The sequence below is a fragment of the Capsicum annuum genome, chromosome 2 (assembly GCF_002878395.1).
Source record: "Capsicum annuum cultivar UCD-10X-F1 chromosome 2, UCD10Xv1.1, whole genome shotgun sequence".
Lineage (NCBI taxonomy): Eukaryota > Viridiplantae > Streptophyta > Magnoliopsida > Solanales > Solanaceae > Capsicum > Capsicum annuum.
Genome location: NC_061112.1, coordinates 145,629,367 through 145,643,347, shown reverse-complemented (window position 1 = coordinate 145,643,347; position 13,981 = coordinate 145,629,367). Strand labels below are relative to the sequence as shown.

General features: G+C 29.1%; 1 long non-coding RNA gene across 1 annotated transcript; it reads left to right on the top strand.

The window, feature by feature from the left end:
- Positions 1-3,672: 3,672 nt before the first annotated feature.
- On the top strand, positions 3,673-7,397 carry LOC107860282. The gene is made up of 3 exons (XR_001671517.2): positions 3,673-4,172; positions 6,179-6,267; positions 7,219-7,397. It is a non-coding gene; the product is annotated as an uncharacterized LOC107860282 (long non-coding RNA).
- The last annotated feature ends 6,584 nt before the right edge of the window (positions 7,398-13,981 follow it).

Here is a 13,981-nt window from a genome sequence, read left to right as displayed (position 1 = left end):
AGAGGTATATTTTGCTAAATTAACCTTATTAATGAGAATTTGAAACTTTAAATTTGTCTATATTGTTACTTTATATAGTTATTTAACACTAAATGGTGGAAAAAAAAACATAATACAATTTTCTTGATTTCACAAATTGAGCAAATAAATTAAAACATCTATTTTTAGTATGAAGATCAAGTGATAAGAAACGATATTATCTATTGTTTATATCAGTAATAAGCTGTGATTGTCATTAATAGAGTATTACATATTTTATAATTTATATAAATAAATATAATATTTAAAATTTGACTTTATTTTTATTCGAGAAAAACATCTAATACTCCCGAACTATGACCAAATTTGCTACGACACACATCAATTTCATGGAGGTCCTATTACCCCTTAAACTAAATTTTAGCATATTTTTGTCAATCTTTTTAGCTAACGTGATACCTTTTGTCAATCATTTTAGATGACTTGACACCTTTGATGTGGGCTCCATTTTATATAATAAAGGTGCCACATTAGCATAAAAAAATGATAAAAATACGTTAAATTTGAGTTCGGGGGATAATAGGACCCCTGTGAAGTTGGAGTGTGTCGTAACAACTTTGATCATAGTTTGGGGTGGTACTAGAGGCTTATCTCTTTCATTTATTGTTTGTATTTTCTGCATTGAAATATGTTTATAAAATTAGTATTACTTATTATTTTCACTTGTAAAATAAATATTATAGTTTTGATTATTATTAATAAAATTAATTTTTTATTATGCTAATTTACTTCATAAAGATCATCATTAGCTTATATACTTAATTAGTATTTCTTACATTTTTTTCCTAGAAGATAATGTTTATGTTTCTATGAAAATTTTGTTATTTGAATTTTTTTTAAAAATAAAAATATGATGATTTTAAAGAAGTTAAAAAAAAAAATTGTTGATATAGGGTAAATAGGAATTTTAAAAAGTCAATTAGGATAAAGGTGGGAGTATGATTATTGTTCAAAGTTGAGGGGAAAATTTGATTTTTAAGACAAAGTTGGGAGGAAAAATTATTTTGACCCATATCAAAATAGATTAAGGGTGTGTTTGGTATGATGGAAAATATTTTCCGTGGAAAATGTTTTCTTGGAAAATGTTTTCCTGGAAAATAAGTTGGTTTTCTACTTATTTTCTCATGTTTGGTTGGTGATTGGAAAATATTTTTTGAAAAATATTTTATGGTGTTTGGTTGGTGAGTAGAGACTATTTTTTTAAAAAATATTTTCTAGTGTTTGAATGGTGAATGAAAAAATATTTTTTTAGAAAATACTACTAACTGTTAACCAGTATATCAGTGCCTCTAGCAACTCAACAATTTGTAATAACTAATTTAAGCATAACAAATAATATCAATATCAAATACTAAAATATTACAATCACTAAATTAAGCAACTATTAATTAGCAAATATAGAAAACATTTTTCAATACTTTGTCAGGACACTTTCAAGATACTACAATCAATAAAAATATAACGGAACGACAAGCTTATTCAACCTCGTGAAACAAGTTACATCGATGACAAAATGAAATATGCAATTAACAAAAGTAACATGGGTAAGTCTTCCTTTATGCATATGAAAATAACAATACATTCAACGAACATTGGAAATGAAAAGAATTCGGGCTTCACGATTTTTTATTTCAAGCAGTGAAAAATTGAAGCAAAGCACAGTGAAAAATATTTTTGAGTAATATAAATTTTTGAGAAATATGAAATTTTTTGAGTCATGTGAATATGAGTGTTGTTGGGGTGGGGAGGAGGGGTGAGGATGGGGTTATAAGTCACATTTGTCATTTTCTGAAAAATAACTTCCCTTGGCCCATGAGGGAAGTTATTTTCCCTCAAATTGAGGAAAATAAGTTGTTGTGGAAAATGTTTTCCAAACATTTTATTGCAACCAAACAAAGGAAAATAGGAAAATATTTTCCATCATACCAAACACACCCTAAGTCTCATTTTAGTTTTACAACATATTTTTCATGGGCAACTGTTAAATTGAAAAACACTTAACTAAAATCTTGTGTAAATCTTATTCATAAAGCTTGATCCTCTTCATTGTATCTTCACATCCATTTCATTTGGTACCACAACGAGGAGACAGAATTTCGATCTTATGTAGATGATTTCAGAACTATATGCAGTACAAGTCATAGTTCTTACAGGATCAGTTGTTGTATTAGTACCACGATCCATTGTAGATTATTTTCTTTTCTTATAGAAATTTCGTAATTTAATGAAGTCCAAAAAAATTATCATAATGCTTTCTACACTCGAAATCACAATGATACATTGATGTCAATCTATGTCTTGGCGATTTTTTTTTTCAATTAAGGTAGTGAAAAAAAATTAAATTTGTTATTTAGCTATACAATATATTGTAAATTATGTTTTTTAAAAAATAAAATGTATAAGTTAAATTAACATACAATTTTATAAAATAGTAAAAGTATTATTAAATAAAATTTTATGTAAATAATCATACATGAAAAATAATATAAATTTTTATGAATGATAAATAATGATCAATAATTTCTTAGCCTATTTAAATTAGTGAAAATATTGAATTCATATAAAGTGTAATATAAGAAAATTGATTGCATTTATATTTCAGAGATATTTGTTTATTCAAAAAGTTTTACTATTTCCATCATACAATAACTAAACAAAAGTAGCTTATATATTTATGCTAAACAAAATAAGTTGTCAAGGGAGCATCATATAATAAGTAAATGCTTATTCTATTTTAGCAAAATACATTTCATGAGTCATTATTAAATTAAAAAACATATAATTAAAACCTGATATAAATCAAGTCTAGTAACTAAACAAGCTTTGCTTATATTTTATTATATTTTTATTGAATAATTTGTGATAGAAATCACCATTATTTTGGACATTCAACATGTCTTTTTTTTTTACTTCCACTTAGTGTGCACCAAGCAAGCACTTGCATTTCAGAGAGAGTAAGTTTACAAGACTACTATTAATATTCAAAAAATTTGATAAATTATCATTAAAAACAAATATTATGCTACTTTCACGTAGTGTGTATAACATAAGTACTTACATTTCACAAGAATGATTTTAGAAAATTCTATCAACATTCAAAAGGTATTAGCATTAAAAAGTAAATATGTTTACTTCCACTTACCGTGCACCACATAATCACTTGCATTTCACCAGAGTTATAACTAAACTCCCCTCTTGTCTTTATCCTTTTGTTCTGAGACTCCAACACATGAAGCTAATCAGAGCCTTTCATTTTAGGTATGATAGCTTTACTCTTAACTCACAATATAAAATAATTTTCTCACACTGATAGAAAATGTTTCGCCTTAAACTACTATCAACGTTCAAAAGATTTGATAAAGTATGATAAAAAATAAATATTTTTTTACTCCCTTTTAATATGTACCACACATGCACTTAGATTTCACAAGAGTGATTTTATAAAGCTGTCAACATTTAAAACGTTTGATAAATTAGTACAGAAAATAAATATTTTTCTTACTCCACTTAATGTGCACCACCCAAGCACCTGTATTTCACAAGAGTGATTTTATAAGACTTCCATCAATGTTGAAAAGGTTTAATAAATTATCACAACAAAATAAATATATTCTTTACTCCCAATTAAAGTGCACCACACAAACTTAAATTTCACAAGAGTAAATGTTTGATAAATTATCATAAAAAATAAACAAAAATTTAAATTGAAATTAAGATATACACATAATAAAATTCTAATTTGAAGTCCTTAAATTGTCACTGCAGTCCTTCTGCAAAGGGGGCAAAAATTCTTCTGCATAAACTACTGATTAATACAGTTGAAATGAAAGGTATGTTGACAATCGCCACTTCCAATGATATGTCCATTAAAGAAGTTACCCTACAAACTTCAAGACTATTTTACTACTACAAGAAGAGTAATATGGGTATTGTCTATCTGTTTCTGCAATGTTCCAAAGTGTAGTGGATATTTCCACATTTCTCCACCCATTTGTCTTCATTGCAACCACAAATGCAAAAAATCCAACCCAAAAAAAAAGGGGACATTTCTAGAAGACATTTTCTTGAATAAATAAGACTATCTTCTCAATTGTGTTCAGCTTTTGGTTCAATCCTCAGCAGTAAGCTCACAGGTACGTTTCACTGCTGTATTAATTTCTTCATCTTCATAATCCGTTGATAAATCTTGAATTCTTTTTTTGGGGAAGCTTATTTTGGTGTTGTAACAGGTTGAAATACTGGATTTTTGAATAACCCTTTTTAATTTTTAATTTTTTCATTCTCGTTTATGTGTGTTGTTAGATGTTAGAACAGAAGATTCTTGAACCCCCCTTTAATTTTATTTTTTACGGCTTATTTTTTTTATTTTTATTTTTTTTGTGTGTGTGTGTTTGTTAAGACTAGAATATGGGATTATTCAATGCCCATTTTGTGTATATGTAATCATTACAGTGGGATGAAAATATCATCTCAGCTATAAATTGAAATTGAAGTAATGCAACAACATACCCTGTGTGACTCCAACAAATGGGGTGTGGGACGGTGGGGAGGGTAGTGCGTTCGCAGACCTTACGCCTATTAGGGAGAAAAGCTGTTTTCGATAGAAGAAATTAGAGAATATTTTCCTTCCCGGGCTTTGTATGAATATGAATGTTGCGCTGCTTCTTTTACCTATCTTTTACCTAAAGATGTAATCGTTTGATATACACATTTGAAGTTGGTAGTTATCTGTATGTAGATGGTCTTTAGCTGGTTATGTATTCTTATTTGCGTGCATTGGTGTAAGCACTTTGCATAATATATTGACGGGCAAGATTTTTTTCCCAGTTCATGGTTTTACATTGTGCTTACTTTTTCAGATCCTGCTTGGGTTCTTTAATTCTAGTCATTAGTTGTGAAATCAGAGCTGGATAAAATTGATTAACTTGGTCTAGATTTGGTAGTAATTGATTAGTTTTAGTTTTCCAAATATAGACCCCAAAAAATCCCTCCATGTGACTGTTGTTTGACCTGGCATGGAGCTGAACAAAAAATACACACTTTTCAAATTTGTGATCTAAACCAAGCCATAGACATTTGTATGGCTATAAATTATTTCATTAATGGTAAAATAGTAAATCTAAAGTTAATTTGTTTTGAATAAGTGTGGCTTATCACCTATTGCACAGGAGCGGGTTTTATCTTGTGCGCACCCCAAGGGTAGTGACTGAGGTTTCCCTTCCATAACTTGATTTGAATGTTGTATCTGGTCCAAATCTCCATTTTGGACAAAAGTACATTCTTGGGAACTATAATAAAACCTGTTGTACATGGACCTTTTGTTTGTGGCCAATATCGTACTCTTTTTGTTTCCAACTTTATTTGTTATATTTTCGTGTTTCACTGCTTGAGTTTAAAACTTCTTCTGATTAGTGGCTACATTGGGGAAGTTCAGGGTAATAGATGTCTTAGTAATAGATGCCTTACCTTTTCAGCTTAATATATGTTCTTTTAGTTTGTTCTTTTCATGGCTCCTCTTACATTTTGCATAAAGCCATTGTTGGCGAATTAGTAACATTACATAGGTAAACAATTACTACCTGATTGTGCTCGGACGATGATTAGACATCTTGAATTACCTAACCACAAGTAAGGGGAGCAACACTTGGGAAAAATGAGTGAAGAAGCAGATGCATATCCTTGTTTACATTTCTGGGAATTGGTGTTTTGTATTTGTGATCTCACTCAAATCTGTTTGAATTATGATGCAGTTAGGGGAGTGAATAAGTAGATTAGCGTTATATCTAATTTTGACCTTTTGTGCATCTCATCAATAAATTCTTGTGCCACTATCATATCTCTAACAGGAAGTATATTTGAGTAGATGTTCACGTGTGCATGGTCCCATCCTCCCTACCAGACCATGAAAGGAAAATATATAAAAGAGAAAGGAATAGAGTTAGACACGCATTCCACAAGAACCTTAATATTAATGAAAATGATTATGGAAGTCTTTTGAGTATTATGTTAATGAAAATAGGGCTTACATTATATGATATTGGAAACAAAAAGGTTAAAGGAGAGGAAACACAGTACGCATGACAGGAGCATCTAACGTCGACAATATTATTAAACTAAGTGCAACTTGCTGGTAATTCAGGGGCTCTTGTAGAATTATATACTACCAAATACCAGAGAGATGGCTGTTGATGGTATAGAAGAGGTACACAACACCTTGCAGAACCAAAAGTAAGTAGTAATGTGATGAACATGTAGTTTGTTTGCCTGGAGCTGAACAAAAAATACACACTTTCCGAACTTGTGAACTAAATCAAGCCATAGACATTTGTATGGCTATAAATTATTTCATTAATGGTAAAATAGTAAATCTAAAGTTAATTTGTTTTGAATGAGTGTGGTTTATCAGCTATTGCACAGGATTTTATCCTGTGCGCACCCCAAGGATAGTGGCTGAGGGTTCCGTGCCATAAAAGAAAAATAAAAAATACACTTGTCATACTGATGAGGTATTGGTTTGGGTTTTCATTATGAATCTGTCCGAAGGAGCTAAGAGAATCTTACTTATTCTCGTTCGTTTTGTTAATTTAGGTAGTTGTGTGTCTTTATTAGTATCAAGCAGGAGTTTTCCATCTCTGTTGGGATAGAATTGCTTCATAAAGCTTGTCCCTATTGCAAAATGCTTTTGTCGAGTCTTCAAATCTATACTCAACAGAGAGCAAGAGCCTATTTACTCTTTTTTTTAAAAAAAATGAAAAAATGAAAGACTTTACGGGTAATGACAATTTGAGTCATTTTCCTAATTGCGTCCATCTCCCAGCTCGCTTCACATAGTAGAAAGAGATAATAAAGGGGACCTTCACCGTGAAGTCAGCTTATAGACTTCTGGACAATCCTACAAATACTCTTAGGTTGGTAAAGGATTTGGAGTGTTAAAATACCTTTCAAAGTGTGTTTTTCATTTGGTTAAGTTTCCAGGCAAGCTGTTCTAACAAAGCCTGGGAGGTTGAAATGCTGCTCTATTTTTTGGGCTGCCCTATTTGTACTCTAGGCATTGACCCTTCTAGCGCCATATAACCAACCTGCTATTGCCCGGCTGGTTATCTTCGTTGAATAAAGATTTGTTCTATTATTACATTTTGAACTTCTAACCTAATTTAATCTTTAAATCTCATTTAACAGGTGTTTGATCGAGAAGGCATGAGAGATTGATCACAACAACAAAAATGAATCTCCTATTGTAGAATTTATAAATATTATCTGTATTAATATAAATAGACTACATTCACTACCATATGTTACGTGTTGGGCCCGTGCAATGCACGGCCATACCTATCTAGTTTTAGTAAAAAAATGCTAAATACTGAGCAACATGCAACCAAATGAAACTAAGCAAAGTGCTAGACACATATAAAAAAATTAGGAAAATTTAAGAAATTTGAAAGACTTAAAAACATAAATAAATCTTCAAAATTAGAGAAATGAATAACGATTTAATGAATGTCAAAAAAAATATTTTAACACACTTAGAAATATCCGTTAAAATAATTGATTTAAAAAATAACTTGACTAACTTAAAAAGTGACTAATCTTACAAAATATGACTAAATACATATCAAAACTTATTCAGACAAAGTAATTTAATGAAAAGATTTATTTATTTGAAAAATGGTATAATTCTCTTTTAGGTAAATAAAAGAGAGAAGTATATATTACCCTTGAACTTGTCACGTTTTATTTATGGTACACCTGAATTTCGACTTGTCCTAAGTACCCCCAAACTTCTTGTTTTAGTAATTCACGTGGCCCTTTTTGCTGGACTGTCCACTGCGTGTAATACACGCATGGACACGTGAAAAAAGTGTTGACATGGTGTCCACGTGGATGAATACCATCCACTTCCCTTATATTTATCATATATTAAAAAATAACTCACTTCTACTCTTAATTATTCGATTTCTCTCTAAAAAAATTATATTTTTTAGTTTTCCTCAACTCCAAAATAGTGAAAGGTTGAATTTTTGTCGATCAAGTAAGCTATTATCTAAAAAGTTATATTTTTTTTTGTGTTAAAAATATGAAATTATTTTTTTCGGTTAGTGTTTCATAGTAGTTTCCGATTAGTGTTTCAATTAGTATTTTGAGGAGACTCACATACACAAATATGTTTCTTGAAATAATTAATGGAGTAAGAAATTGCAATTTAAGTTAGGGGTGTACAAAAATCGAATCGATAAAAATGTTATTGATTTATCGTTATTGGGTTAACGATTTTTTAATAATTTTGTAAAAAAATATCATTGGGTTATTGATTCGATTTTAATTCTTTTTATTGGATTATTGGATAAACCGATAACCCAATAAGTTTATGCTAAATTACTATTTTACACCCCATAAGTAGGATTTTGGTTGCGACTAAAATTCAATTTTTTTCATGTTAGTTACTACTTTTTCTATTTTATGAGTATTTTTTTACCAATTTAATTGAAAATCAAATCGTTAAGAACTAAAAATAGATAACCAATATAACTACATTAATTATAAGTATGTGTCTTAGTTTCTTTAGTATTTGTTTATTTATTATTTTTTAAAATATTTGTTTTGATTTTTAGTACATTTTTTAGTTACAATAACTCATATGATATATATAATTAAGATTACAAGATTGAAAGACTTTTATAGGAATGGAAACTGGAGTTTTAGATTGGACTAATAAATGGATGAATTTTTTTTAGATTAATAAAATCATTTTTTACAAAATTAATAAACGGATGAAATTTTTATTTCATAAACTAATTAATAAACTGGAGTTTTACAAAATTAATAAATGGATGAAACTGTTTTTTAGATTTAAAGTAATGGAGGAAGAGGGGATAATTGGATTTTTTGAAAAAATTAAAGAAAAATATTTTTTTCATTTTTTTAATCAGTAAAAATGCTGATTTGGCTGAAGCATGATGGAGTGTGAAACCAAACATTTTGCCACATCAGCAAAAAAGGGCCACAGGACATACTAAAAGAACAAGTTCGGGGGTACTTAGAACTAGTTAAAGTTCAGGTGTACTATGAATAAAACGTGACAAGTTCAGGGGTAATCGATACTTCTCTCTAAAAAAAATCACTTTTGGCTAAAAGTAAATCTAATTGAAAGGAAAAATTGAAAAAAATTATCCTTTCATGAATAAATAAATTAAGAGGAAAACAAGTTGTTTTCTAAAAAAAAAAAAGAAGAAGAATTTAAACGAGAAGGAATTTTGTTAAATAAGATTGATAAAAATCTTAAATGTTGAGAAAATTACCATATCAAGACGACTAAGAAACAATTCAGGAAAAAATTGAAATTTGGAAAAGTGAAGTCTTACGAAAAGATAATTCCCTTTAGAATAAAGAAGATTAATTAACCACAAATAAGAATAAGAACCAATTTTCCTACAATAGAGTTCATTATTTGAAGAAATTACATTAAGAAGACTAAATAACCACAAATAAGAAAAAGAACCATTTTTCCCACAATTGAATTCATTATTTGAAGAAATTACATTAAGTTCCTTTTTACTCCTATTTAAACAAAATAAGTTAAGTGAGCAAAACCCGAATATGCAACAGGGGCAGGGCGGCTCAAGCATATTCGTGTCCTAAGGCGAAAATCAAATGGAGGTCTTAATTAAAAAAAAAATTCTTTTTTAATAAACTCTTTTTTAAAAAATTATATAATTGATTTTTTTAATTAGTATTTTTTAAGTAATCATATAATTAATGCATTTAATCTTTCTTGAAATATAGTACTCTATATATGAACTTCTTCTAATAATTCTTTCCTTTTATATTAAAAAATAATTTTTTCTACAAATAATATGTAATGTTTTTACAAAAATTATAATATATTATCCATAAAAAATAAGGCCCCTCAAATTTGGGGGCCTAAGGCGACTGCCTATTTCTTCATGAGGTTGAGCCGCCCTTGATATGCAAAGGAAAATAAACGAAGATAAAACTAAAGGCCAATACCTTAAGAAATTTATTTAGACTAATGAATTGAAGTATTTTTTGTTTTTTGTGTGTAAATAACACAAATTTCCAACCTTTTAGAACTAATTACACCCTGTCTCACTTTTATTAATTAGTTTACTCTCTCTTCCTTTTAATATACATAAAAAAATGCATATACATACCTTGTTATGTATATTGGAAAGTTTTACTGCCGTTAAAAAAGGAACTAACATATTCCCTTGATTTAAGGACGCTGTTAAGTCAACTAATTAATTAAGTGGATTAATGCTTCCTTAATTTGTGTAACAACTTCTGAATTTCAAATTTTGAATTCATCAAATACATTAAAATCAAAATATACGAAAATTAAACACCCAAAATCAAATCAAAACACTGATTTCATTATAGCTCTGAAGAAAAAAACTTCAAAGCAGCAGCTCGTGGTTTAGCCTATTTACATAAGAAACCAAATATAGTTCATCGCGACATTAAAACCAGCAACATTCTTTTGGACGAGAGATTTGAAGCTCATCTAGCTGATTTTGGACTATCAAAGCTACCACGTCCCGATACTCATGTCACAACAGATCTGGTTGGAACCTTGGGATACATTCCTCCTGAATATAGTCAAACATTAACCGCTACTTTTAGGGGTGATGTTTACAGCCTTGGCGTTGTTCTTCTTGAGCTTCTGACAGGCAAACGTTCCGTGAAAGTATGCAGAGGAAAAAGTTGTAGGAACTTGGTGTCATGGGTTTTTCAACTGAAATCTGAGAACAAGATGGAGGAAATATTCGACACATCCATATGAGATAAAATTTACGAGAAGCAGCTCTTGGAGGTGTTAAGTATAGCTTGTCGATGTATAATGCAATATCCACGACAGAGGCCCTTGATTGATTAAGTGGTCTCATGGCTCGAGGCAATTGGAACTGAAAAAGACAGATGAGATTCATCTGTCTTTTCCTTGTAGATTTTGCTTCTTTTGCTTACAATTTTTTGTTTTGCTCTACTTGTGAAGAGTAATCACTGATTTTTGTTAGCATTTTTTTAGGAATTACTTGATTGATATGTTTCAGTTTCATATTTTTTCGTTGAAATAAATTTTAGTTTACTTACGTTTTGAAATTTTCGTGTTACTTTTTTTGTATTTGTGTTGTTTATGTGGACGCTGGGTCACTTTGACTAATGCTTGTAATTAGTATGTCACACAGTTATGTATGTTAGCAAACATACATAACCTGCATATATAAACTTTGGCTCACCTATATTTATTAGGTAAGTTACATGTACATTCATGTATATTTTTCAACATATATTATTACGTTATGATGTGCTATGTATACACTATTAAAAAAATCAGTTTATTCATTTTTTCTATACACTTGAAAATTTTATATTCGTGTCGATGTAAACTTTAGCTATGTATATTAGCTGACCTACATAACCTATGGATATAAACTTTGACTCGTTTAAGTATATTTTTCAACATATATTATTAAGTTTTATAATGTGCTATGTATGTGTAAACATTATACACACATAAAAACAATACAGGTTATTTGTTTTTCATATACTCTTGAAAAGTACATATCTGTGTATATGTTATCATACGCAAAATTCAATAGGTAATATACATCACAATAATAGTGGGGATAATTTTTCATCCTCGTCATTCAAACATGCATTTGTTTTAGGCATCAAATTCAACATTCATCATTCCTAATAAATACATAGGAAAAAAAATCTTCACCATATTCATCAAATAAAATCATATTCTGCCATACAAAAAATTTAAAGTACTTTAACATTGAACATTCCTAACAAATTTCAATAATACAAAAAAAAAGTTTTCACAATATTCTTCACTACGACTACTTAATGCTAACTATTCCACTTTCATTAGGAATTGGTATAGTTCTTGTCCTTGGTCTTGGAGGATCATCATTTTCACTAACATAATCTTTCTTTGCTTTCTAAATACCGTATTTCTGAAGGAGTGATGAGTAATGCATTCGATGATATTCTACTTAAAAACCAATAGAAGGCACGTTCAATCCGTTGTAACAAAGACTCCACAGTCCCTGACATATATACAAAATCTTACATGTTATTCCATAGTACTTACAAGCAAAGAAACAAATAAAAACATGTAGACATATAACTACCGAAATGCAACGGATGCGCAAGAATTTTTTTATCCTGTATTTCATACCCTATTGAAAAATGAAACAACACATCATATGTGAGCATATGTTGTCAATACATATATAAAACTTATGTATATTAACATATACAGAAAAATTGAAGTGTATGAACTATTGATTCAATAAAACAGCTAACAACATATCACAGGTGATGTATATGTTAACATATATATAGTTGATGTCCATTGCCTCAACTACCCATATAAAAAATTAAAACATATACAAAGCAAAAAATGATATATATGAAGTAGACATCTCATTAGCAATTTAACAACATATTGAAGTTATGTATATGTTATTCATATACACATGACATGTTCAGTGCATCGAACTAACATAACAAAAGACAATAGCAAACCTAACTTATGTATATGTGCTGAATAATGTACGTGCAACACATACAGACTTACTAATGTACAAACACCCATTAGTGAGTTATGTATATGAACTATATAGATCATTGCAGTTCAAACAAAAACGTTGCCACAAATCTATATACCCAACATATACAAGATTTGTTTATACTTTCACAAATAAATTGCAACAAAAATTAAAACTGATGAAAAAATTCATAATCTTTCTTTGCTTTCTGAAGACCATAATTCTGAAAGAGTGCCACATATCGCATATGATGGTACTTTGCTTCACAACCCCCTGAAGGTACATCCATTCCTTCACTTAGGTATTCTGCATACCCAACAACGAACACTCCACAATCCTTGACATGCATACAAAGAATAACATTAATTAATATAACACATCATTAATAATACTTGATAAAAAAATTAAAAGATTACTTACAAGTTGTCACATCCTTATTGCGTAATGTATTGTATATTATTAACACATACATAACAATATGATGTATATTAAACTGGTCATTTCATTACAAATCAAACAACATATCAAAACTTATGTATATGTCTAACATATACATATGTAATTTACATTGCCTCAAACACACATAACAATACATAATTCAAACTCATTCATGTATATGTTCAACATCATATAAACAGTAATGTATGTTCATAACAATATATAACAAAACTGGGCATTTAATTGCACATCAAACAACATATCAAAACTTATGTATATGTCTAAAATATACATATGTAATGTGCATTGCCTCAAATACACATTAAAAAATATAATTCAAAACCCACTTATGTATACGTTCAACAACATATAATCAGTAATGTATATTATTAACACATACATAGATACTAATATATAAACATACATGCATCACATATGTATATGAACTATAGATATAATTGTATTTCAAATTAAAAAAGCAACACATATGTATATGCCTATCATATACACACAAGTGTTATGTATATACACTGGAAACTTCTAAAAGATAGACCGAATTGAAGAAAAATTCCAAATCTACAGCAGAACTAACAACCATCTCCATGTAATTAAAAGTTTGAAAACCTCACATTATCGAAAATAACATAAATATCTCAGTACAAATTAACAATGAAATTCAAAATTGAAAAAATAGAAAAACCTTTGGTAGACGTGACCATGCAGTATCATCTTTTTTTATTTTTCATGACAATTCTTCAATTTATTTTTTCGACCTTCCATCAGCAACTAAACGAACCGACAACCCGATTTGTTGGTTCATTAGGCTCTAAATGAATTAATCCTAAATTAAAAGAAAGAGAATCATCCATTTACTAAGTAATATATAGTTAATTTATAACTTGAAAATAATCGAATTTGAAAACAAAAAA